This window comes from Paramormyrops kingsleyae, chromosome 4, assembly GCF_048594095.1.
Source record: "Paramormyrops kingsleyae isolate MSU_618 chromosome 4, PKINGS_0.4, whole genome shotgun sequence".
Taxonomy (NCBI): domain Eukaryota; kingdom Metazoa; phylum Chordata; class Actinopteri; order Osteoglossiformes; family Mormyridae; genus Paramormyrops; species Paramormyrops kingsleyae.
In genome coordinates, this window is record NC_132800.1 from 45652658 (window position 1) to 45674680 (window position 22023).

Consider the following 22023-nt stretch of genomic DNA (forward strand, 5'->3'; position numbering starts at 1 on the left):
CTGCTCTTCTCTCGGTGCGACTCTCAATAAACCCTCAACCGAAAACAAAAGTGCTGATTCTGGCCGCTTCCCTTGCTTACGGCCATACCGTTCCGACTGCGCCCGATCTCGTCTGATCTCGGAAGCTAAGCGGGGCCGGGCTTGGTTAGTACTTGGTTGGGAGACTGCCTGGGAATACCAAGTGCCGTAAGCATTTTCTTAGTTTCACCTTATCCAGAGGGCCCTGCGTCTTGCCACGAATGTAAAGATGTCACTACCCTTTCATTTCACAAATTACCTTTATTTGTACAAAGACGGCAGTCCCCGCCAACTTTTGCAGAAAGTACTCGTAGCAATCGTATACAACTCACCGATTTCTTCCTCATTTTAATAACGACTTTCTCAAAGACATCTTGACATCAATGCCGCATCGACGTCTGCTCTTCTCTCGGTGCGACTCTCAATAAACCCTCAACCGAAAACAAAAGTGCTGATTCTGGCCGCTTCCCTTGCTTACGGCCATACCGTTCCGACTGCGCCCGATCTCGTCTGATCTCGGAAGCTAAGCGGGGCCGGGCTTGGTTAGTACTTGGTAAGGAGACTGCCTGGGATTACCAAGTGCCGTAAGCTTATTCTTACTTTCACCTTATCCAGAGGGCCCTGCGTCTTGCCACGAATGTAAAGATGTCACTCCCCTTTCACTTCACAAATTACCTTTATTTGTACAACGACGGCAGTCCCAGCGCACTTTTGCAGAAAGTACTCGTAGCAATCGTATACAACTCACCGCTTTCTTCCTCATTTTAAGAACGACTTTCTCAAAGACATCTTGACTTCAATGCCGCATCGACGTCTGCTCTTCTCTCGGTGCGACTCTCAATTAACCCTCAACTGAAAACAAAAGTGCTGATTCTGGCCGCTTCCCTCGCTTACGGCCATACCGTTCCGACTGCGCCCGATCTCGTCTGATCTCGGAAGCTAAGCGGGGCCGGGCTTGGTTAGTACTTGGTTGGGAGACTGCCTGGGATTACCAAGTGCCGTAAACTTTTTCTTACTTTCACTTTTTCCAGAGGGCCCTGCGTCTTGCCACGAATTGAACGATGTCACTCCCCTTTCATTTCACAAATTACCTTTATTTCTACAACGACGGCAGTCCCAGCCCACTTTTGCAGAAAGTACTCGTAGCAATCGTATACAACTCACCGCTTTCTTCCTCATTTTAAGAACGACTTTCTCAAAGACATCTTGACATCAATGCCGCATCGACGTCTGCTCTTCTCTCGGTGCGACTCTCAATAAACCCTCAACTGAAAACAAAAGGGCTGATTCTGGCCGCTTCCCTCGCTTATGGCCATACCGTTCCGACTGCGCCCGATCTCGTCTGATCTCGGAAGCTAAGCGGGGCCGGGCTTGGTTAGTACTTGGTTGGGAGACTGCTTGGGATTACGAAGTGCCGTAAGCTTTTTCTTACTTTCACTCTATCCCGAGGGCCCAGCGTCTTGCTACGAATGTAAAGCTGTCACTCCCCTATCATTTCACAAAGTATCTTTATTTGTACAATGACGGCAGTCCCCGCCCACTTTTGCAGAAAGTACTCGTAGCAATCGCATACAACTCACCGCTTTCTTCCTCATTTTAATAACGACTTTCTCAAAGACATCTTGACATCAATGCCGCATCGACGTCTGCTCTTCTCTCGGTGCGACTCTCAATAAACCCTCAACTGAAAACAAAAGGGCTGATTCTGGCCGATTCCCTCACTTACGGCCATACCGTTCTGACTGCACCCAATCTCGTCTGATCTCGGAAACTAAGCGGGGCCGGGCTTGGTTAGTACTTGGTAGGGAGACTGCCTGGGATTACCAAATGCCGTAAGCTTTTTCTTACTTTCACCTTATCCAGAGGGCCCTGCGTCTTGCCACGAATGTAAAGATGTCACTCCCATTTCATTTCACAAATTACCTTTATTTGTACAACGACGGCAGTCCCAGCCCACTTTTGCAGAAAGTACTCGTAGCAATCGTATGCAACTCACCGCTTTCTTCCTCCTTTTAAGAACGACTTTCTCAAAGACATCTTGACATCAATGCCGCATCGACGTCTGCTCTTCTCTCGGTGCGACTCTCAATTAACCCTCAACTGAAAACAAAAGTGCTGATTCTGGCCGCTTCCCTCGCTTATGGCCATACCGTTCCGACTGCGCCCGATCTCGTCTGATCTCGGAAGCTAAGCGGGACCGGGCTTGGTTAGTACTTGGTTGGGAGACTGCTTGGGATTACCAAGTGCCGTAAGCTTTTTCTTACTTTCACTTTATCCCGAGAGCCCAGCGTCTTGCCACGAATGTAAAGCTGTCACTCCCCTATCATTTCACAAAGTATCTTTATTTGTACAACGACGGCAGTCCCCGCCCACTTTTGCAGAAAGTACTCGTAGCAATCGTATACAACTCACCGCTTTCTTCCTCATTTTAATAATGACTTTCTCAAAGACATCTTGACATCAATGGCGAATTGACGTCTGCTCTTCTCTCAGTGCTACTCTCAATAAACCCTCAACTGAAAACAAAAGGGCTGATTCTGACCGCTTCCCTCGCTTACGGCCATACCGTTCCGACTGCGCCCGATCTCGTCTGATCTCGGAAGCTAAGCGGGGCCGGGCTTTGTTAGTACTTGTTTGGGAGACTGCCTGGGATTACCAAGTGCCGTAAGCTTTTTCTTACTTTCACTTTATCCAGAGGGCCCTGCGTCTTGCCACGAATTGAAAGATGTCACTCCCCTTTCATTTCACAAATTACCTTTATTTGTACAACGACGGCAGTCCCCGCCCACTTTTGCAGAAAGTACTCGTAGCAATCGTATACAACTCACCGCTTTCTTCCTCATTTTAATAATGACTTTCTCAAAGACATCTTGACATCAATGCCGCATCGACGTCTGCTCTTCTCTCGGTGCGACTCTCAATAAACCCTCAACTGAAAACAAAAGGGCTGATTCTGGCCGCTTCCCTCGCTTACGGCCATACCTTTCCGACTGCGCCCGATCTCGTCTGATCTCGGAAGCTAAGTGGGGCCGGGCTTGGTTAGTACTTGGTTGGGAGACTGCCTGGGATTACCAAGTGCCGTAAGCTTTTTCTTACTTTCACCTTATCCAGAGAGCCCTGCATCTTGCCACGAATGTAAAGATGTCACTCCCCTTTCATTTCACAAATTACCTTTATTTGTACAACGACGGCAGTCCCAGCCCACTTTTGCAGAAAGTACTCGTAGCAATCGTATACAACTCACCGCTTTCTTCCTCATTTTAAGAACTACTTTCTCAAAGACATCTTGACATCAATGCCGCATCGACGTCTGCTCTTCTCTCGGTGCGACTCTCAATTAACCCTCAACTGAAAACAAAAGTGCTGATTCTGGCCGCTTCTCTTGCTAACGGCCATACCGTTCCGACTGCGCCCGATCTCGTCTGATCTCGGAAGCTAAGCGGGGCCGGGCTTGGTTAGTACTTGGTTGGGAGACTGCCTGGGAATACCAAGTGCCGTAAGCTTTTTCTTACTTTCACCTTATCCAGAGGGCCCTGCGTCTTGCCACGAATGTAAAGATGTCACTACCCTTTCATTTCACAAATTACCTTTATTTGTACAAAGACGGCAGTCCCCGCCCACTTTTGCAGAAAGTACTCGTAGCAATCGTATACAACTCACCGATTTCTTCCTCATTTTAATAACGACTTTCTCAAAGACATCTTGACATCAATGCCGCATCGACGTCTGCTCTTCTCTCGGTGCGACTCTCAATAAACCCTCAACCGAAAACAAAAGTGCTGATTCTGGCCGCTTCCCTTGCTTACGGCCATACCGTTCCGACTGCGCCCGATCTCGTCTGATCTCGGAAGCTAAGCGGGGCCGGGCTTGGTTAGTACTTGGTTGGGAGACTGCCTGGGAATACCAAGTGCCGTAAGCTTTTTCTTAGTTTCACCTTATCCAGAGGGCCCTGCGTCTTGCCACGAATGTAAAGATGTCACTACCCTTTCATTTCACAAATTACCTTTATTTGTACAAAGACGGCAGTCCCCGCCCACTTTTGCAGAAAGTACTCGTAGCAATCGTATACAACTCACCGATTTCTTCCTCATTTTAATAACGACTTTCTCAAAGACATCTTGACATCAATGCCGCATCGACGTCTGCTCTTCTCTCGGTGCGACTCTCAATAAACCCTCAACCGAAAACAAAAGTGCTGATTCTGGCCGCTTCCCTTGCTTACGGCCATACCGTTCCGACTGCGCCCGATCTCGTCTGATCTCGGAAGCTAAGCGGGGCCGGGCTTGGTTAGTACTTGGTTGGGAGACTGCCTGGGAATACCAAGTGCCGTAAGCATTTTCTTAGTTTCACCTTATCCAGAGGGCCCTGCGTCTTGCCACGAATGTAAAGATGTCACTACCCTTTCATTTCACAAATTACCTTTATTTGTACAAAGACGGCAGTCCCCGCCCACTTTTGCAGAAAGTACTCGTAGCAATCGTATACAACTCACCGATTTCTTCCTCATTTTAATAACGACTTTCTCAAAGACATCTTGACATCAATGCCGCATCGACGTCTGCTCTTCTCTCGGTGCGACTCTCAATAAACCCTCAACCGAAAACAAAAGTGCTGATTCTGGCCGCTTCCCTTGCTTACGGCCATACCGTTCCGACTGCGCCCGATCTCGTCTGATCTCGGAAGCTAAGCGGGGCCGGGCTTGGTTAGTACTTGGTAAGGAGACTGCCTGGGATTACCAAGTGCCGTAAGCTTATTCTTACTTTCACCTTATCCAGAGGGCCCTGCGTCTTGCCACGAATGTAAAGATGTCACTCCCCTTTCACTTCACAAATTACCTTTATTTGTACAACGACGGCAGTCCCAGCGCACTTTTGCAGAAAGTACTCGTAGCAATCGTATACAACTCACCGCTTTCTTCCTCATTTTAAGAACGACTTTCTCAAAGACATCTTGACTTCAATGCCGCATCGACGTCTGCTCTTCTCTCGGTGCGACTCTCAATTAACCCTCAACTGAAAACAAAAGTGCTGATTCTGGCCGCTTCCCTCGCTTACGGCCATACCGTTCCGACTGCGCCCGATCTCGTCTGATCTCGGAAGCTAAGCGGGGCCGGGCTTGGTTAGTACTTGGTTGGGAGACTGCCTGGGATTACCAAGTGCCGTAAACTTTTTCTTACTTTCACTTTTTCCAGAGGGCCCTGCGTCTTGCCACGAATTGAACGATGTCACTCCCCTTTCATTTCACAAATTACCTTTATTTCTACAACGATGGCAGTCCCAGCCCACTTTTGCAGAAAGTACTCGTAGCAATCGTATACAACTCACCGCTTTCTTCCTCATTTTAAGAACGACTTTCTCAAAGACATCTTGACATCAATGCCGCATCGACGTCTGCTCTTCTCTCGGTGCGACTCTCAATAAACCCTCAACTGAAAACAAAAGGGCTGATTCTGGCCGCTTCCCTCGCTTACGGCCATACCTTTCCGACTGCGCCCGATCTCGTCTGATCTCGGAAGCTAAGTGGGGCCGGGCTTGGTTAGTACTTGGTTGGGAGACTGCCTGGGATTACCAAGTGCCGTAAGCTTTTTCTTACTTTCACTTTTTCCAGAGGGCCCTGCGTCTTGCCACGAATTGAACGATGTCACTGCCCTTTCATTTCACAAATTACCTTTATTTCTACAACGACGGCAGTCCCAGCCCACTTTTGCAGAAAGTACTCGTAGCAATCGTATACAACTCACCGCTTTCTTCCTCATTTTAAGAACGACTTTCTCAAAGACATCTTGACATCAATGCCGCATCGACGTCTGCTCTTCTCTCGGTGCGACTCTCAATAAACCCTCAACTGAAAACAAAAGGGCTGATTCTGGCCGCTTTCCTCGCTTATGGCCATACCGTTCCGACTGCGCCCGATCTCGTCTGATCTCGGAAGCTAAGCGGGGCCGGGCTTGGTTAGTACTTGGTTGGGAGACTGCTTGGGATTACGAAGTGCCGTAAGCTTTTTCTTACTTTCACTCTATCCCGAGGGCCCAGCGTCTTGCTACGAATGTAAAGCTGTCACTCCCCTATCATTTCACAAAGTATCTTTATTTGTACAACGACGGCAGTCCCCGCCCACTTTTGCAGAAAGTACTCGTAGCAATCGCATACAACTCACCGCTTTCTTCCTCATTTTAATATTGTCTTTCACAAAGACATCTTGACATCAATGCCGCATCGACGTCTGCTCTTCTCTCGGTGCGACTCTCAATATACCCTCAACTGAAAACAAAAGGGCTGATTCTGGCCGCTTCCCTCGCTTACGGCCATACTGTTCCGACTGCGCCCGATCTCGTCTGATCTCGGAAGCTAAGCGGGGCCAGGCTTGGTTAGTACTTGGTTGGGAGACTGCCTGGGAATACCAAGTGCCGTAAGCTTTTTCTTACTTTCACTTTATCCAGAGGGCCCTGCGTCTTGCCACGAATGTAAAGATGTCACTACCCTTTCATTTCACAAATTACCTTTATTTGTACAAAGACGGCAGTCCCAGCCCACTTTTGCAGAAAGTACTCGTAGCAATCGTATACAACTCACCGATTTCTTCCTCATTTTAATAACGACTTTCTCAAAGACATCTTGACATCAATGCTGCATCGACGTCTGCTCTTCTCTCGGTGCGACTCTCAATAAACCCTCAACTGAAAACAAAAGTGCTGATTCTGGCCGCTTCCCTCGCTTACGGCCATACCGTTCCGACTGCGCCCGATCTCGTCTGATCTCGGAAGCTAAGCGGGGCCGGGCTTGGTTAGTACTTGGTTGGGAGACTGCCTGGGATTACCAAGTGCCGTAAACTTTTTCTTACTTTCACTTTTTCCAGAGGGCCCTGCGTCTTGCCACGAATTGAACGATGTCACTCCCCCTTCATTTCACAAATTACCTTTATTTGTACAACGACGGCAGTCCCAGCCCACTTTTGCAGAAAGTACTGGTAGCAATCGTATACAACTCACCGCTTTCTTCATCATTTTAAGAACGACTTTCTCAAAGACATCTTGACATCAATGCCGCATCGACGTCTGCTCTTCTCTCGGTGCGACTCTCAATAAACCCTCAACTGAAAACAAAAGGGCTGATTCTGGCCGCTTCCCTCGCTTATGGCCATACCGTTCCGACTGCGCCCGATCTCGTCTGATCTCGGAAGCTAAGCGGGGCCGGGCTTGGTTAGTACTTGGTTGGGAGACTGCTTGGGATTACGAAGTGCCGTAAGCTTTTTCTTACTTTCACTCTATCCCGAGGGCCCAGCGTCTTGCTACGAATGTAAAGCTGTCACTCCCCTATCATTTCACAAAGTATCTTTATTTGTACAACGACGGCAGTCCCCGCCCACTTTTGCAGAAAGTACTCGTAGCAATCGCATACAACTGACCGCTTTCTTCCTCATTTTAATAAAGACTTTCTCAAAGACATCTTGACATCAATGCCGCATCGACGTCTGCTCTTCTCTCGGTGCGACTCTCAATAAACCCTCAACTGAAAACAAAAGGCCTGATTCTGGCCGCTTCCCTCGCTTACGGCCATACCGTTCCGACTGCGCCCGATCTCGTCTGATCTCGGAAGCTAAGCGGTGCCGGGCTTGGTTAGTACTTGGTTGGGAGACTGCCTGGGAATACCAAGTGCCGTAAGCTTTTTCTTAGTTTCACCTTATCCAGAGGGCCCTGCGTCTTGCCACGAATGTAAAGATGTCACTCCCCTTTCATTTCACAAATTACCTTTATTTGTACAATGACGGCAGTCCCCGCCCACTTTTGCAGAAAGTACTCGTAGCAATCGTATACAACTCATCGCTTTCTTCCTCATTTTAATAATGACTTTCTCAAAGACATCTTGACATCAATGCCGCATCGACGTCTGCTCTTCTCTCGGTGCGACTCTCAATAAACCCTCAACTGAAAACAAAAGGGCTGATTCTGGCCGCTTCCCTCGCTTACGGCCATACCATTCCGACTGCGCCCGATCTCGGAAACTAAGCGGGGCCGGGCTTGGTTAGTACTTGGTTGGGAGACTGCCTGGGATTACCAAGTGCCGTAAGCTTTTTCTTACTTTCACTTTATCCAGAGGGCCCTGCGTCTTGCCACGAATGTAAAGATGTCACTACCCTTTCATTTCACAAATTACCTTTATTTGTACAAAGACGGCAGTCCCCGCCCACTTTTGCAGAAAGTACTCGTAGCAATCGTATACAACTCACCGATTTCTTCCTCATTTTAATAACGACTTTCTCAAAGACATCTTGACATCAATGCCGCATCGACGTCTGCTCTTCTCTCGGTGCGACTCTCAATAAACCCTCAACCGAAAACAAAAGTGCTGATTCTGGCCGCTTCCCTTGCTTACGGCCATACCGTTCCGACTGCGCCCGATCTCGTCTGATCTCGGAAGCTAAGCGGGGCCGGGCTTGGTTAGTACTTGGTTGGGAGACTGCCTGGGAATACCAAGTGCCGTAAGCTTTTTCTTAGTTTCACCTTATCCAGAGGGCCCTGCGTCTTGCCACGAATGTAAAGATGTCACTACCCTTTCATTTCACAAATTACCTTTATTTGTACAAAGACGGCAGTCCCCGCCCACTTTTGCAGAAAGTACTCGTAGCAATCGTATACAACTCACCGATTTCTTCCTCATTTTAATAACGACTTTCTCAAAGACATCTTGACATCAATGCCGCATCGACGTCTGCTCTTCTCTCGGTGCGACTCTCAATAAACCCTCAACCGAAAACAAAAGTGCTGATTCTGGCCGCTTCCCTTGCTTACGGCCATACCGTTCCGACTGCGCCCGATCTCGTCTGATCTCGGAAGCTAAGCGGGGCCGGGCTTGGTTAGTACTTGGTTGGGAGACTGCCTGGGAATACCAAGTGCCGTAAGCATTTTCTTAGTTTCACCTTATCCAGAGGGCCCTGCGTCTTGCCACGAATGTAAAGATGTCACTACCCTTTCATTTCACAAATTACCTTTATTTGTACAAAGACGGCAGTCCCCGCCCACTTTTGCAGAAAGTACTCGTAGCAATCGTATACAACTCACCGATTTCTTCCTCATTTTAATAACGACTTTCTCAAAGACATCTTGACATCAATGCCGCATCGACGTCTGCTCTTCTCTCGGTGCGACTCTCAATAAACCCTCAACCGAAAACAAAAGTGCTGATTCTGGCCGCTTCCCTTGCTTACGGCCATACCGTTCCGACTGCGCCCGATCTCGTCTGATCTCGGAAGCTAAGCGGGGCCGGGCTTGGTTAGTACTTGGTTGGGAGACTGCCTGGGAATACCAAGTGCCGTAAGCTTTTTCTTAGTTTCACCTTATCCAGAGGGCCCTGCGTCTTGCCACGAATTGAAAGATGTCACTCCCTTTTCATTTCACAAATTACCTTTATTTGTACAACGACGGCAGTCCCAGCCCACTTTTGCAGAAAGTACTCATAGCAATCGTATACAACTCACCGCTTTCTTCCTCATTTTAAGAACGACTTTCTCAAAGACATCTTGACATCAATGCCGCATCGACGTCTGCTCTTCTCTCGGTGCGACTCTCAATAAACCCTCAACTGAAAACAAAAGGCCTGATTCTGGCCGCTTCCCTCGCTTACGGCCATACCGTTCCGACTGCGCCCGATCTCGTCTGATCTCGGAAGCTAAGCGGGGCCGGGCTTGGTTAGTACTTGGTTGGGAGACTGCCTGGGAATACCAAGTGCCGTAAGCTTTTTCTTAGTTTCACATTATCCAGAGGGCCCTGCGTCTTGCCACGAATGTAAAGATGTCACTCCCCTTTCATTTCACAAATTACCTTTATTTGTACAATGACGGCAGTCCCCGCCCACTTTTGCAGAAAGTACTCGTAGCAATCGTATACAACTCACCGCTTTCTTCCTCATTTTAATAACGACTTTCTCAAAGACATCTTGACATCAATGGCGAATCGACGTCTGCTCTTCTCTCGGTGCGACTCTCAATAAACCCTCAACTGAAAACAAAAGGGCTGATTCTGGCCGCTTCCCTCGCTTACGGCCATACCGTTCCGACTGCGCCCGATCTCGTCTGATCTCGGAAACTAAGCGGGGCCGGGCTTGGTTAGTACTTGGTTGGGAGACTGCCTGGGATTACCAAGTGCCGTAAGCTTTTTCTTACTTTCACTTTATCCAGAGGGCCCTGCGTCTTGCCACGAATGTAAAGATGTCACTCCCCTTTCATTTCACAAATTACCTTTATTTGTACAATGACGGCAGTCCCCGCCCACTTTTGCAGAAAGTACTCGTAGCAATCGTATACAACTCATCGCTTTCTTCCTCATTTTAATAATGACTTTCTCAAAGACATCTTGACATCAATGCCGCATCGACGTCTGCTCTTCTCTCGGTGCGACTCTCAATAAACCCTCAACTGAAAACAAAAGGGCTGATTCTGGCCGCTTCCCTCGCTTACGGCCATACCGTTCCGACTGCGCCCGATCTCGTCTGATCTCGGAAGCGAAGCGGTGCCGGGCTTGGTTAGTACTTGGTTGGGAGACTGCCTGGGATTACCAAGTGCCGTAAGCTTTTTCTTACTTTCACCTTATCCAGAGAGCCCTGCATCTTGCCACGAATGTAAAGATGTCACTCCCCTTTCATTTCACAAATTACCTTTATTTGTACAACGACGGCAGTCCCAGCCCACTTTTGCAGAAAGTACTCGTAGCAATCGTATACAACTCACCGCTTTCTTCCTCATTTTAAGAACTACTTTCTCAAAGACATCTTGACATCAATGCCGCATCGACGTCTGCTCTTCTCTCGGTGCGACTCTCAATTAACCCTCAACTGAAAACAAAAGTGCTGATTCTGGCCGCTTCTCTCGCTAACGGCCATACCGTTCCGACTGCGCCTGATTTCGTCTGATCTGGGAAGCTAAGCGGGGCCGGGCTTGGTTAGTATTTGGTTGGGACACTGCCTGGGATTACCAAGTGCCGTAAGCTTTTTCTTACTTTCACTTTATCCAGAGGGCCCTGCCTCTTGCCACGAATGTAAAGATATCACTCCCCTTTCATTTCACAAATTACCTATATTTGTACAACGACGGCAGTCTCAGCCAACTTTTGCAGAAAGTACTCGTAGCAATCGTATACAACTCACCGCTTCCTTCCTCATTTTAAGAACGACTTTCTCAAAGACATCTTGACATCAATGCCGCATCGACGTCTGCTCTTCTCTCGGTGCGACTCTCAATTAACCCTCAACTGAAAACAAAAGTGCTGATTCTGGCAGCTTCCCTCACTTACGTCCATTCCGTTCCGACTGCGCCCGATCTCGTCTGCTTTCGGAAGGTAAGTGGGGCCGGGCTTGGTTAGTACTTGGTTGGGGGACTGCTTGGGATTACCAAGTGCCGTAAGCATTTTCTTTCTTTCACTTTATCCAGAGGGCCCTGCATCTTGCCACGAATATAAAGATGTCACTCCCCTTTCATTTCACAAATTACCTTTATTTGTACAATGACGGCAGTCCCCGCCCACTTTTGCAGAAAGAACTCGTAGCAATCGTATACAACTCACCGCTTTCTTCCTCATTTTAATAATGACTTTCTCAAAGACATCTTGACATCAATGCCGCATCGACGTCTGCTCTTCTCTCGGTGCGACTCTCAATAAACCCTCAACTGAAAACAAAAGGGCTGATTCTGGCTGCTTCCCTCGCTTACGGCCATACTGTTCCGACTGCGCCCGATCTCGTCTGATCTCGGAAGCTAAGCGGGGCCGGGCTTGGTTAGTACTTGGTTGGGAGACTGCCTGGGAATACCAAGTGCCGTAAGCTTTTTCTTAGTTTCACCTTATCCAGAGGGCCCTGCGTCTTGCCACGAATTGAAAGATGTCACTCCCTTTTCATTTCACAAATTACCTTTATTTGTACAACGACGGCAGTCCCAGCCCACTTTTGCAGAAAGTACTCATAGCAATCGTATACAACTCACCGCTTTCTTCCTCATTTTAAGAACGACTTTCTCAAAGACATCTTGACATCAATGCCGCATCGACGTCTGCTCTTCTCTCGGTGCGACTCTCAATAAACCCTCAACTGAAAACAAAAGGCCTGATTCTGGCCGCTTCCCTCGCTTACGGCCATACTGTTCCGACTGCGCCCGATCTCGTCTGATCTCGGAAGCTAAGCGGTGCCGGGCTTGGTTAGTACTTGGTTGGGAGACTGCCTGGGAATACCAAGTGCCGTAAGCTTTTTCTTAGTTTCACATTATCCAGAGGGCCCTGCGTCTTGCCACGAATGTAAAGATGTCACTCCCCTTTCATTTCACAAATTACCTTTATTTGTACAATGACGGCAGTCCCCGCCCACTTTTGCAGAAAGTACTCGTAGCAATCGTATACAACTCACCGCTTTCTTCCTCATTTTAATAACGACTTTCTCAAAGACATCTTGACATCAATGGCGAATCGACGTCTGCTCTTCTCTCGGTGCGACTCTCAATAAACCCTCAACTGAAAACAAAAGGGCTGATTCTGGCCGCTTCCCTCGCTTACGGCCATACCGTTCCGACTGCGCATGATCGTGCCTGATCCTGCGCGGCTCAGTGTGTGTGTGGTGCTGCGTGTGTGTGGTGGTGCTTTTTTTTGCCTTTGCAGTTCACTTGGTTTTCCGTTTCTTTCTCCGTTTTATTTAATAATTGTTTTGGTTTAGTTTTGCCTTGGTTAGCCTCCCCTCTCCCTGGCTGCTTCGTTGCGCCGGAGGGGGAGGCTTGTCACTCGTTTTGTGTGTCTTTTTTTTTGCATTTATTTCTGTTCGTTTGGTTCCCTTTGCGCGGTGCGCGTTTACTTCCTGGTTTGTCAATTAGGCTTTTTTTCGTTTATTTCAGCGTTTCTTCAGTTTCTTTTTGCTCTGGTTCTGTTTTCCCTCTCCCTGGCCTTCTGTTAAGCCAGGGAGGGGAGCTTGTCATTCGTTTATTCGCCCCTGATTTGTGTTTTTCTTTTCGCCCTCCATTGCTGTGCGCGTTTCTTTTCGGTTGTGGTTTGCTCCGGTTTCATTTGTGTTTGCATCACTGTTTGCTTTCTTTTCTGCCCCTGTTCGTTTCCCCTCTCCCTGGCCGTTTTATTGTGCTGGGGAGAGAGGCTTGTCATTCGGTTTGGGTTTGTTTTTTTTTCGCCGGTCTTTTGTTTTGCTTTTCACTTCCGTGTTTGGCGCGTCTATTATTTACCGGCTTTTTCTTTTCCCCCTTACTTGCCTGTTTGTTTTGTCCCCCGGGCTCCCTTCTTGGTTGCCCCCCCTCCTCCCCTTTATTGTGTGAGCATGGCTGCTCAGCCGCAGCCATCCACGTCGCGTGCAGCCGCGGCTGCACAGGCGTTCGGTGTTGATGATGGTGATGACGTGTCGCGTGCAGCCGCGGCTGCACGGGCGCTGGATTCTGACAAGGTTTATTCTCTGGATGATTTTGGTAGGGTGGAAATAGAGGTAGATATGGCGGTGGAGCCGCCTGGTCTGGGTGACCAGGGGCCCGGTGAGTGGGTGAAGGTTGTTTCTCGTAAGAGGGCGGCGGCGGCGGCGACGGCTTCCGGGTCGGGAGCGGTGCCCGCTAAGGTGAGCGGCGGGGCCGGTGATGGTGCTGGTGCGGGGGTCGGCGGTGCCATCTCTCCGCCTGACAGCTATGCTGGGAGGGTGGCTCAGGCCGGTCGGGCGCAGCGGGCAGGTGCAGGTGTGCGCGTGGGCACGGGGGTGCGTGCGGGTGTCCTGCGCCAGGGTGCGGCGCCACGAGGCGCCTGGGACGAGGGCCCTGCCCCAAAGGGGCCTTATACTAAGGAGGCCACTGCCTCCGTAGACTTGAGTGCGTTTGACAGCGTGCCTTTGCTGGAGGTGGCGAAGGCGATATTGTTGTTGGTGCCGAAGGACGCCCTGCTGGCCGTGTGCCCGGCCCCTAACGTGGCAGTGGAGGTTACCTTCACCGCCCCCGAATACATCGAGCTCATTGAGGGCGGCCTCACCGTACAGGGCAAGCTCTGCCCGGTCAGACGCCTCTGTCAGGCGGAGCGCGTGGTCTCCTTTCTGCACCTGCCTGCGTATGTGCCCGATCAGGTCATTCTCGATCGCCTTGCGGCATGGGGAGTGGAGCCCATCCTCCCGGTGCGCCGTCGGCTCCTGCCCGGCACTCAAGTCACTGACGGCACCCGCTGCGTCAGGGTGCGTTTCCCGGCCGGCGTGGTGTCCTTGCCCTACAGTGCCCGATTTGATACGGCCGAAGGGCCCCGCTACATTCGGGTCGCCCATGACAATCAGGTCCGCCTCTGTCGGATGTGCCTCCAGCCGGGGCACGTGGTGGCCCAGTGCCCCCAATACGTGTGCCGTGTCTGCGGGCTGCAGGGGCACTACGCCCGTGACTGTGTTGCCGCCCGCTGTGCTGGCTGCCGCAAGGCCGCCGCCCTGTGCACCTGCCCTGGCGCCCCTGGTCGGGACGGGCCGGCCTCCGCTGCCGGGGACGGGGTTGACCCGGGCTCTCACGCTGGGGGGGAAGAGGGGGTGTCTCTCCTTCCGCCCCAGGACCCCAGTAATGCTGCCGCCATCGCCATGCCTTTGACACCCCCTGTGGCTGCTGCCGCTGACTGCCTGGATTCCAGCATGACTGACCACCTCCCTGCTCCTGTGGCTGGCCCAAGGGCAGAGGTGAGTGGGGGTCCCGTCATGGGGGTGGACGCTGTGCCCTTTGGGGGGGCCGGAGACCCCCCGGCCGCACAGGACCTCCTTGGGGCGTCGGGCGTTGAGGACATGGAGCTGCCCTCCGGAGCTGCGGTCCCTGTGGAGCTGCCAGTGCCCTTGCCTGTCTCCCAGTCCCTGTTTTCGGAGCCCCCGCCCGCCCCGCCCTCGTCTCTCACCCCGTCCCTTCCCGCAGCTCCGGCCGCGGGTGAAGTGCGCCCGGCGTCCCGGATGGCCGGGGGTGAGACTGTGGATGGCCCCCCTCCCCCAGCCCCCGCTCCCTCTTCCCCCTCCCCTCCGCCTCCATCTGCCGAGCCCCTGGCGTCGCCCTGGTCCGGCATTCCCCCCTTCGGCACTGATACCCTGCGTCAGCTCGATGCCCTGGACCCGGACCCCTTCGTCGCCCCGCGGTCCCAGACGGGTGCGGGCAAGGCCCCCGTGAATAAGCCTGGCAAGGCCAAGAACAAGCTCCGTTTTTGCATGGGGTCTAGGTCCGGGGCGTCCCATCAGCCCCCTCTGCCGGGCCTAGCCAACACTCTGCGGCGCCAGGAGGAGCGGCGGCAGTCGGCGGTGGCGGCCCTGGCGGCCATGCGTGCTGCGAGCCCGGGTCATGACGACAGCGGCGACACGGACTGATGCTTCATCGCCACACCCCCTTCATTGACTCATGTCTTCCTTTGGTTGTGTTGTCTTTCCGTGTGTATTGCTTTTCTGCTGCCCTGGTTTTGTTTTTGGTTTCTGTTTACATTATCCCGCCACCGTGTCCGTGTCGCCTTCTGCCCCTGCTATCGCCGCTGTCGTCCCCGCTTCACCCCGTCCCCTAGGTCCCGTGCGTTTTAATTGATTGCTCGTGTTTTATTGTGTTTTTTTTTACGGCCCGCCTATTTATTGTATTTATGGTTCTTTTTATGGTTTCTTTTATTGTTCTTATTGTGTTGCTTGTCCCTTTTACCTGTGTGTTTCCCGCGACATCGCTCCACCATCCGGGTGGGTTAGTGGGGTGGTTGTCTGGGTGGGCCTGTTCGGCTGGGAGCGTCCCGCTTTTATCTGGGTATGTGTGGCTTTTACCTCCTGTGCCGGTGTCTTGTCTGTGTGATGTGTCCCCTGCCTGGTGCCTAACAGAGACTCTTTTATCCCAATGACACTGACTCTGACCTCCCTCAATGCCCGGGGGCTGCGCTCCTGGGCTAAGGCCCAGGCAGTTTTAACTTCGTGTTGTGACTCGTCCGTTGTGTGTTTGCAAGAGACTGGGTGGGATGGGCCTTTTATTGATAGAGTGCGGGACGCATGGTCGGGCGATGTCTTCTTCTCCACCGCCTCCGTCGGGCCAGGTGTCGTCGGTTGGGGTGTCGCGCTGCTCTGTCGCCGCCCGCGTGTCCAGTCGGCATCCCTGCTGTACTCGGACGGGGAGGGCAAGTGTCTGGCTGTCGGGCTCTGTCTGGAGGGGGGTTTCGCCTGCACCGTCGTGGTCGTGCACGCGCCCAATGACGGGGCCCGGTGTGCCTCCTTCTTCGACCGCCTGGCTGCCCGTGTGGCGCGGTGGCCCTGTCCTCTCGTGGTCGGGGACTTCAACATCTCCCTCTCTCGCCTGGATGTGCGGAGGGGGGCAGTCGTGCGGGCCGATGCGGGGCGAGCAGCTCTCCTCCGCTTGATGCGTGCCTGTCATCTCACGGACCTGTGGAGGGATCGCAACCCTGACCGTCGTGTCCTTTCCAGGACGCAGCGTGTCCGGGGCGTGATGCACGGCAGCAGGCTGGACTACGCTCTGGTGTCCCCTGCTGTCGCTGCCCGTGTCCGTACGGTGTGCTATCGGGAGTGTCTCGTGAGCGATCACGACTACTTTCTCTGCACGCTTGACTCTGGGGAGGTGCAGCGCGGGCGGGGCACGTGGATCCTCAACCCCTCCCTCTTAAGCGATGGTACCGTTACTGCTAAGGTGAGCTTCGCATTGTGGACTGGGGTGCGGTCGCCCCTGTTCTCCCTCGACATTCAGGCGGGGTGGGAATTGTTAAAGCGGGAGGTGGCGGCCGTTTTGCAGGCTGCCGGGAAGGCCGCAGCCGGACGCTTTCGGCAGAAGGAGCGCGCCTTGCTGCGTGATCTCCAGCTGGAACTGCTGGCGCTCGAGCAGGATGCAGGGGACCCCGTGCGGGTCTCGGCCCTGCAGGACGAGCTGGCTCTCCTCTCTGAGCGGAGGCACGCCGGGGCGGCGTTGCGGAGCGGGGTGCGTTTCGTCGCCCCTGGTGAGCTCTCTCCTCGCTATTTCAGGGCGATGGAGGAGTCCCGGGGGGCTGCGAGGATGCTCCGTTCGGTGCGCTGCCCGGACGGCCAGTTGGTGTCCGACGCACCCGGTGTCCTGCGCGTCGTGCGGGACTACTGGGCCGCTATGTTCACCAGCGAGCGCATCGATCTGGACGCCCTCTCCCCCCTCACGGGGCTGATTGAGGCGCGCCTTTCGCCCGAGAGCGTCGCCCTGTGTGACGCCCCCTTGTCATGTGATGAGATTGGGGCAGCTATTGACCGGCTCCGGCCGCGAAAGTGTCCCGGCTCCGACGGCCTCACGGCAGACTTTTACAGGGTCTTTAAGGGGGAGCTGGTGCCCATCTTGCAGGCCCTTTATAGTGACGTCCTCGCCCGCGGTGAGATGCACGGCACCATCCGGCTGGGTTTGATTAAGATGCTCTTTAAGCACACGGGAGACAGGGGGGAGCTGGCTAATTACAGGCCCCTCACCATGCTCAACACCGATTACAAGGTGTTGGCCTCGGTCTTGGCCTCCCGGCTCAGTCGGGTGCTGCCGTCCCTCATCCGCACCACCCAGACGTACGGGGTGACGGGCCGCACCATCCTGGACACTGTCCGGGATGTGCAGGCGGCGGTGGGTTTCATGGAGACGGCGGGTTCGCCCGGTTACTTGGTGAAGCTCGACTTCGCCAAGGCCTTTGACAGGGTCGAGCACGCCTACCTCCAGCGTGTGATGGAGGTCTTCGGCTTCGGCCCGGGCTTCCTGGCCTGGACGCGCCTCTTGTGCGCCTCCGCCATGACCGCGGTCGCCTGTAACGGCTACGTCACTGCGCCCTTCCGCATGACGCGTTCGGTGCGGCAGGGCTGCCCCCTGTCGGCCGCCTTGTACACCTTGGCGGTCGAGCCCCTCGGCCTCCTGGTGGCCGCCTCTCGTGGCATTGCTAGGGTGCCCATCGGCCCGACATGCTTCGCTCCGCCGGTCTTTCAGTACGCTGATGACACCACCCTGCTCGTGCCCGACGGGGCCGGCGTGGGGGCTGCGTTACGCAGCGTGCAGCAGTACTGTGACATCACTGGGGCCAGGGTCAACCTGCAGAAGTCGGTGTACCTGCGGCTCGGTTCGGCCGGGCCTCTGCCCGCCGAGCTGGGGCTGACTGAGGCCGAGGGGGACGTGCGCCTCCTGGGCGTTCTGCTCGGGAGGAGTGCGGACGTTGCGACGGGGAGGATGTGGGACGATCTGACGGGTGGTGTGGAGCGGCGGCTGGCCGGGTGGTCGGGCCGTCTCCTCTCGCTGCAGCAGAAGGTGTTCCTGTTGAACGCAATGGTGTTGTCTGTGCTGTGGTTTCACCTGAGCGTCACTCACATGCCCCGCGGACATTACGCCAGGCTGCGGAAGGCCGTCCTGCGCTTCCTCTGGGGGGGGGGCAGAGTCATGGTGGCTTACGCTACCTTGATTGGCCCCCCTGCCGAGGGTGGCCTGGGCCTCCTGGACCCTCTGGTCCAGTCGAAGGCCCTGCGTGTGCGGATGTTGCAAGCCTTCCTGGACGAGAGTCGCCCCTCCCTGTGGAAGGCGGTGCTCTCGCTCCGGCTGGGACAGTGTGCGGGGAGGGAGCTGGCCGAGGACGCTCTTTGGATGCGTCTCCGGCCCGGCATGGTGCGTGGCATCCCCTCCTTCTACGCACACCTCCTCTTGGCGTGGGCTGAGTTCCAGGAGCACACTGTCGTGGTGCCTGAGGGGCGGCAGCTTCTGCTTCGGCAGCCGCTGCTGCTCAATCCGCGCGTCCTCTCCGGGGGGCGGCCCCTCGAGTTCCGGCACTGGTGGGAGGCTGGGGTGCGTCAGGTGCGAGACCTCTTTTATGAGGTGCGCCCTGGCTTCCTGCCTCCCGCGGCCGTCTATGACCAGGTCGAGGTTGTGGCCGAGAGGGCCTCCAGGGTCACTGTTGCCAGGCAGTGTCTGGCGGCGAGGGCTGCCCTCCCTGCTGCGTGGGTGCGTGACATTGAGCGGGCCGGCGGCCCCCGGGATGTGGCCCCCCGTTTCCCCGCGGTGTATGTGAGGCGGCTGTCCGGGTCCCTCGCCCCTTTGGGGGCGTGTGTGACCCGTGACTTTGCCCGCCTCTACAGGCAGCGTGCTTTTGTTGCCCCGGTGGCGCAGGCCTTTTGGAGCGCTCGCTTCCCCGCCCTGGGGCCTGACCTGTTGTGGGGGAACGTGCTGGTCTGCCCGGCGGACCCTGCCCTGGCCCTTTTCGACTACAGACAGCGGCACAACGCCCTATGGTCAATGTCGTGGCTTCATAGACTGGGCTTCGCCGCGTCTCCGCTCTGCCCAGTGTGCCGGGATGTGGAGGAGGGCCTTACGCACATGTTCTTTGGCTGTTCACAGTTAGCTGATTTCATTGTGTGGGCTCTGGAGGTGGTGGACAGGATAGCCGGGGCGGTGGGGCCCGTGCCTGTTTTTACTGAGGCGGGGTGGCAGGTCATGTTCCTGTTTGGTGTCCCCAAGGTCCACCCCGCCAGCACCTTTCTTAACTTGTTTTTAGCAGTCGCTAAATATGTTGTTTGGTTGCGGCGCAACAAGGCCCGCTATGAGCGCGTGGTTTTAGATCCTGTTTTAATGTGCCGCTATCGGCTGCGACTGGTTTTATCTAAGGTGTTTTTATTGTCTGCCGGGCCTCATGACATGCCCCGGTTCTTAAGTGATTATGTGCACCGGGTTCCTTTTGTGTCTGTTGTGGGTGGGCGGTTGGTTTGGGATGTGTTTTGAGGATGGGCTGCTTGTTTTCTCTTGTTTTTCTGTTTTGGGTGGGTTGCTTGGGTTGTTTTTCTTGGGTTTGTCTGTGTGGGTGGGTCGTGTGCTGCTTGTTGTCCGTCTTCTGTGTTGTTCGATGTTGGGGCTGTTGCTCCTTTTAATTGGCATTTTAGTGATTGGCTTTTATTGCTTGTGCTTTGTTTTTCTTTTTATTAAACTGCATACCTGCATGATGAGGACTGCTGCACCCTGTGAGTAGGGGTCTTGGAGCGCGGGCTTGCCCCGTTCCCTGGCCCCTCTCCCTGTACCGCCCCCCCTGCTGTGGTGTATGTGTGGCACTGTCGTTCTGAGTGGTTTAATAAAAAAAAAAAAAAAAAAAAAAAAAAAAACTGCGCCCGATCTCGTCTGATCTCGGAAACTAAGCGGGGCCGGGCTTGGTTAGTACTTGGTTGGGAGACTGCCTGGGATTACCAAGTGCCGTAAGCTTTTTCTTACTTTCACTTTATCCAGAGGGCCCTGCGTCTTGCCACGAATGTAAAGATGTCACTCCCCTTTCATTTCACAAATTACCTTTATTTGTACAATGACGGCAGTCCCCGCCCACTTTTGCAGAAAGTACTCGTAGCAATCGTATACAACTCATCGCTTTCTTCCTCATTTTAATAATGACTTTCTCAAAGACATCTTGACATCAATGCCGCATCGACGTCTGCTCTTCTCTCGGTGCGACTCTCAATAAACCCTCAACTGAAAACAAAAGGGCTGATTCTGGCCGCTTCCCTCGCTTACGGCCATACCGTTCCGACTGCGCCCGATCTCGTCTGATCTCGGAAGCTAAGCGGGGCCGGGCTTGGTTAGTACTTGTTTGGGAGACTGCCTAGGAATACCAAGTGCCGTAAGCTTTTTCTTAGTTTCACCTTATCCAGAGGGCCCTGCGTCTTGCCACGAATGTAAAGATGTCACTCCCCTTTCATTTCACAAATTACCTTGATTTGTATAACGACGGCAGCCCACTTTTGCAGAAAGTACTCGTAGCAATCGTATACAACTCACCGCTTTCTTCCTCATTTTAAGAACGACTTTCTCAAAGACATCTTGACATCAATGTCGCATCGACGTCTGCTCTTCTCTCGGTGCGACTCTCAATAAACCCTCAACTGAAAACAAAAGGGCTGATTCTGGCCGCTTCCCTCGCTTACGGCCATACCGTTCCGACTGCGCCCGATCTCGTCTGATCTCGGAAGCTAAGCGGGGCCGGGCTTTGTTAGTACTTGGTTGGGAGACTGCCTGGGATTACCAAGTGTCGTAAACTTTTTCTTACTTTCACTTTATCCAGAGGGCCCTGCGTCTTGCCACGAATTGAAAGAATACTCCCCTTTCATTTCACAAATTACCTTTATTTGTTGAACGACGGCAGTCCCAGCCCACTTTTGCAGAAAGTACTCGTAGCAATCGTATACAACTCATCGCTTTCTTCCTCATTTTAATAACGACATTCTCAAAGACATCTTGACATCAATGCCGCATCGACGTCTGCTCTTCTCTCGGTGCGACTCTCAATAAACCCTCAACTGAAAACAAAAGGGCTGATTCTGGCCGCTTCCCTCACTTACGGCCACACCGTTCCGACTGCGCCCGATCTCGTCTGATCTCAGAAGCTAAGCGGGGCCGGGCTTGGTTAGTACTTGGTTGGGAGACTGCCTGGGATTACCAAGTGCCGTAAGCTTTTTCTTACTTTCACTTTATCCAGAGGGCCCTGCGTCTTGCCACGAATGTAAAGATGTCACTCCCCTTTCATATCACGAATTGCCTTTATTTGTACAACGACGGCAGTCCCAGCCCACTTTTGCAGAAAGTACTCGTAGCAATCGTATACAACTCACCGCTTTCTTCCTCACTTTAATAACGACTTTCTCAAAGACATCTTAACATCAATGCCGCATCGACGTCTGCTCTTCTCTCGGTGCGACTCTCAATAAACCCTCAACTGAAAACAAAAGGGCTGATTCTGGCCGCTTCCCTCACTTACGGCCATACCGTTCCGACTGCGCCCGATCTCGTCTGATCTCGGAAGCGAAGCGGGGCCGGGCTTGGTTAGTACTTGGTTGGGAGACTGCCTGGGATTACCAAGTGCCGTAAGCTTTTTCTTACTTTCACCTTATCCAGAGAGCCCTGCATCTTGCCACGAATGTAAAGATGTCACTCCCCTTTCATTTCACAAATTACCTTTATTTGTACAACGACGGCAGTCCCAGCCCACTTTTGCAGAAAGTACTCGTAGCAATCGTATACAACTCACCGCTTTCTTCCTCATTTTAAGAACTACTT

General features: G+C 53.1%; 22 non-coding genes and 12 pseudogenes across 22 annotated transcripts; all 34 read left to right on the forward strand.

The window, feature by feature from the left end:
* Positions 1 to 74: 74 nt before the first annotated feature.
* LOC140589114 (5S ribosomal RNA) lies at positions 75 to 193 on the forward strand. Its single transcript, XR_011990291.1, has one exon. It is a non-coding gene; the product is annotated as a 5S ribosomal RNA (ribosomal RNA).
* A 297-nt stretch (positions 194 to 490) lies between these two features.
* LOC140589930 (5S ribosomal RNA) lies at positions 491 to 609 on the forward strand. Its single transcript, XR_011991109.1, has one exon. It is a non-coding gene; the product is annotated as a 5S ribosomal RNA (ribosomal RNA).
* Positions 610 to 906: 297 nt separating this feature from the next.
* Positions 907 to 1025, forward strand: LOC140590018 (5S ribosomal RNA). Its single transcript, XR_011991197.1, has one exon. It is a non-coding gene; the product is annotated as a 5S ribosomal RNA (ribosomal RNA).
* A 297-nt stretch (positions 1026 to 1322) lies between these two features.
* Positions 1323 to 1441, forward strand: LOC140590171 (5S ribosomal RNA; annotated as a pseudogene).
* A 297-nt stretch (positions 1442 to 1738) lies between these two features.
* On the forward strand, positions 1739 to 1857 carry LOC140590406 (5S ribosomal RNA; annotated as a pseudogene).
* A 297-nt stretch (positions 1858 to 2154) lies between these two features.
* Positions 2155 to 2273, forward strand: LOC140589873 (5S ribosomal RNA). Its single transcript, XR_011991052.1, has one exon. It is a non-coding gene; the product is annotated as a 5S ribosomal RNA (ribosomal RNA).
* A 297-nt stretch (positions 2274 to 2570) lies between these two features.
* On the forward strand, positions 2571 to 2689 carry LOC140590225 (5S ribosomal RNA; annotated as a pseudogene).
* Positions 2690 to 2986: 297 nt separating this feature from the next.
* On the forward strand, positions 2987 to 3105 carry LOC140590034 (5S ribosomal RNA). The gene has a single exon (XR_011991213.1). It is a non-coding gene; the product is annotated as a 5S ribosomal RNA (ribosomal RNA).
* A 297-nt stretch (positions 3106 to 3402) lies between these two features.
* Positions 3403 to 3521, forward strand: LOC140589468 (5S ribosomal RNA). Its single transcript, XR_011990647.1, has one exon. It is a non-coding gene; the product is annotated as a 5S ribosomal RNA (ribosomal RNA).
* A 297-nt stretch (positions 3522 to 3818) lies between these two features.
* LOC140590668 (5S ribosomal RNA) lies at positions 3819 to 3937 on the forward strand. The gene has a single exon (XR_011991498.1). It is a non-coding gene; the product is annotated as a 5S ribosomal RNA (ribosomal RNA).
* Positions 3938 to 4234: 297 nt separating this feature from the next.
* On the forward strand, positions 4235 to 4353 carry LOC140589115 (5S ribosomal RNA). Its single transcript, XR_011990292.1, has one exon. It is a non-coding gene; the product is annotated as a 5S ribosomal RNA (ribosomal RNA).
* Positions 4354 to 4650: 297 nt separating this feature from the next.
* LOC140589931 (5S ribosomal RNA) lies at positions 4651 to 4769 on the forward strand. The gene has a single exon (XR_011991110.1). It is a non-coding gene; the product is annotated as a 5S ribosomal RNA (ribosomal RNA).
* A 297-nt stretch (positions 4770 to 5066) lies between these two features.
* LOC140590019 (5S ribosomal RNA) lies at positions 5067 to 5185 on the forward strand. The gene has a single exon (XR_011991198.1). It is a non-coding gene; the product is annotated as a 5S ribosomal RNA (ribosomal RNA).
* A 297-nt stretch (positions 5186 to 5482) lies between these two features.
* On the forward strand, positions 5483 to 5601 carry LOC140590035 (5S ribosomal RNA). Its single transcript, XR_011991214.1, has one exon. It is a non-coding gene; the product is annotated as a 5S ribosomal RNA (ribosomal RNA).
* Positions 5602 to 5898: 297 nt separating this feature from the next.
* On the forward strand, positions 5899 to 6017 carry LOC140590172 (5S ribosomal RNA; annotated as a pseudogene).
* Positions 6018 to 6314: 297 nt separating this feature from the next.
* Positions 6315 to 6433, forward strand: LOC140589247 (5S ribosomal RNA). The gene has a single exon (XR_011990424.1). It is a non-coding gene; the product is annotated as a 5S ribosomal RNA (ribosomal RNA).
* Positions 6434 to 6730: 297 nt separating this feature from the next.
* Positions 6731 to 6849, forward strand: LOC140590020 (5S ribosomal RNA). The gene has a single exon (XR_011991199.1). It is a non-coding gene; the product is annotated as a 5S ribosomal RNA (ribosomal RNA).
* A 297-nt stretch (positions 6850 to 7146) lies between these two features.
* On the forward strand, positions 7147 to 7265 carry LOC140590173 (5S ribosomal RNA; annotated as a pseudogene).
* A 297-nt stretch (positions 7266 to 7562) lies between these two features.
* On the forward strand, positions 7563 to 7681 carry LOC140589132 (5S ribosomal RNA). The gene has a single exon (XR_011990309.1). It is a non-coding gene; the product is annotated as a 5S ribosomal RNA (ribosomal RNA).
* Positions 7682 to 7978: 297 nt separating this feature from the next.
* LOC140590397 (5S ribosomal RNA) lies at positions 7979 to 8087 on the forward strand (annotated as a pseudogene).
* A 297-nt stretch (positions 8088 to 8384) lies between these two features.
* Positions 8385 to 8503, forward strand: LOC140590679 (5S ribosomal RNA). The gene has a single exon (XR_011991511.1). It is a non-coding gene; the product is annotated as a 5S ribosomal RNA (ribosomal RNA).
* A 297-nt stretch (positions 8504 to 8800) lies between these two features.
* On the forward strand, positions 8801 to 8919 carry LOC140589116 (5S ribosomal RNA). The gene has a single exon (XR_011990293.1). It is a non-coding gene; the product is annotated as a 5S ribosomal RNA (ribosomal RNA).
* Positions 8920 to 9216: 297 nt separating this feature from the next.
* LOC140590690 (5S ribosomal RNA) lies at positions 9217 to 9335 on the forward strand. Its single transcript, XR_011991523.1, has one exon. It is a non-coding gene; the product is annotated as a 5S ribosomal RNA (ribosomal RNA).
* Positions 9336 to 9632: 297 nt separating this feature from the next.
* LOC140590701 (5S ribosomal RNA) lies at positions 9633 to 9751 on the forward strand. The gene has a single exon (XR_011991536.1). It is a non-coding gene; the product is annotated as a 5S ribosomal RNA (ribosomal RNA).
* A 297-nt stretch (positions 9752 to 10048) lies between these two features.
* LOC140590094 (5S ribosomal RNA) lies at positions 10049 to 10167 on the forward strand (annotated as a pseudogene).
* A 297-nt stretch (positions 10168 to 10464) lies between these two features.
* On the forward strand, positions 10465 to 10583 carry LOC140590013 (5S ribosomal RNA). The gene has a single exon (XR_011991192.1). It is a non-coding gene; the product is annotated as a 5S ribosomal RNA (ribosomal RNA).
* A 297-nt stretch (positions 10584 to 10880) lies between these two features.
* LOC140590408 (5S ribosomal RNA) lies at positions 10881 to 10999 on the forward strand (annotated as a pseudogene).
* Positions 11000 to 11296: 297 nt separating this feature from the next.
* Positions 11297 to 11415, forward strand: LOC140590429 (5S ribosomal RNA; annotated as a pseudogene).
* A 297-nt stretch (positions 11416 to 11712) lies between these two features.
* Positions 11713 to 11831, forward strand: LOC140589475 (5S ribosomal RNA). Its single transcript, XR_011990654.1, has one exon. It is a non-coding gene; the product is annotated as a 5S ribosomal RNA (ribosomal RNA).
* A 297-nt stretch (positions 11832 to 12128) lies between these two features.
* On the forward strand, positions 12129 to 12247 carry LOC140589572 (5S ribosomal RNA). The gene has a single exon (XR_011990751.1). It is a non-coding gene; the product is annotated as a 5S ribosomal RNA (ribosomal RNA).
* Positions 12248 to 20478: 8231 nt separating this feature from the next.
* LOC140589752 (5S ribosomal RNA) lies at positions 20479 to 20597 on the forward strand. The gene has a single exon (XR_011990931.1). It is a non-coding gene; the product is annotated as a 5S ribosomal RNA (ribosomal RNA).
* Positions 20598 to 20888: 291 nt separating this feature from the next.
* LOC140590274 (5S ribosomal RNA) lies at positions 20889 to 21007 on the forward strand (annotated as a pseudogene).
* A 295-nt stretch (positions 21008 to 21302) lies between these two features.
* LOC140590255 (5S ribosomal RNA) lies at positions 21303 to 21421 on the forward strand (annotated as a pseudogene).
* A 297-nt stretch (positions 21422 to 21718) lies between these two features.
* On the forward strand, positions 21719 to 21837 carry LOC140590116 (5S ribosomal RNA; annotated as a pseudogene).
* The last annotated feature ends 186 nt before the right edge of the window (positions 21838 to 22023 follow it).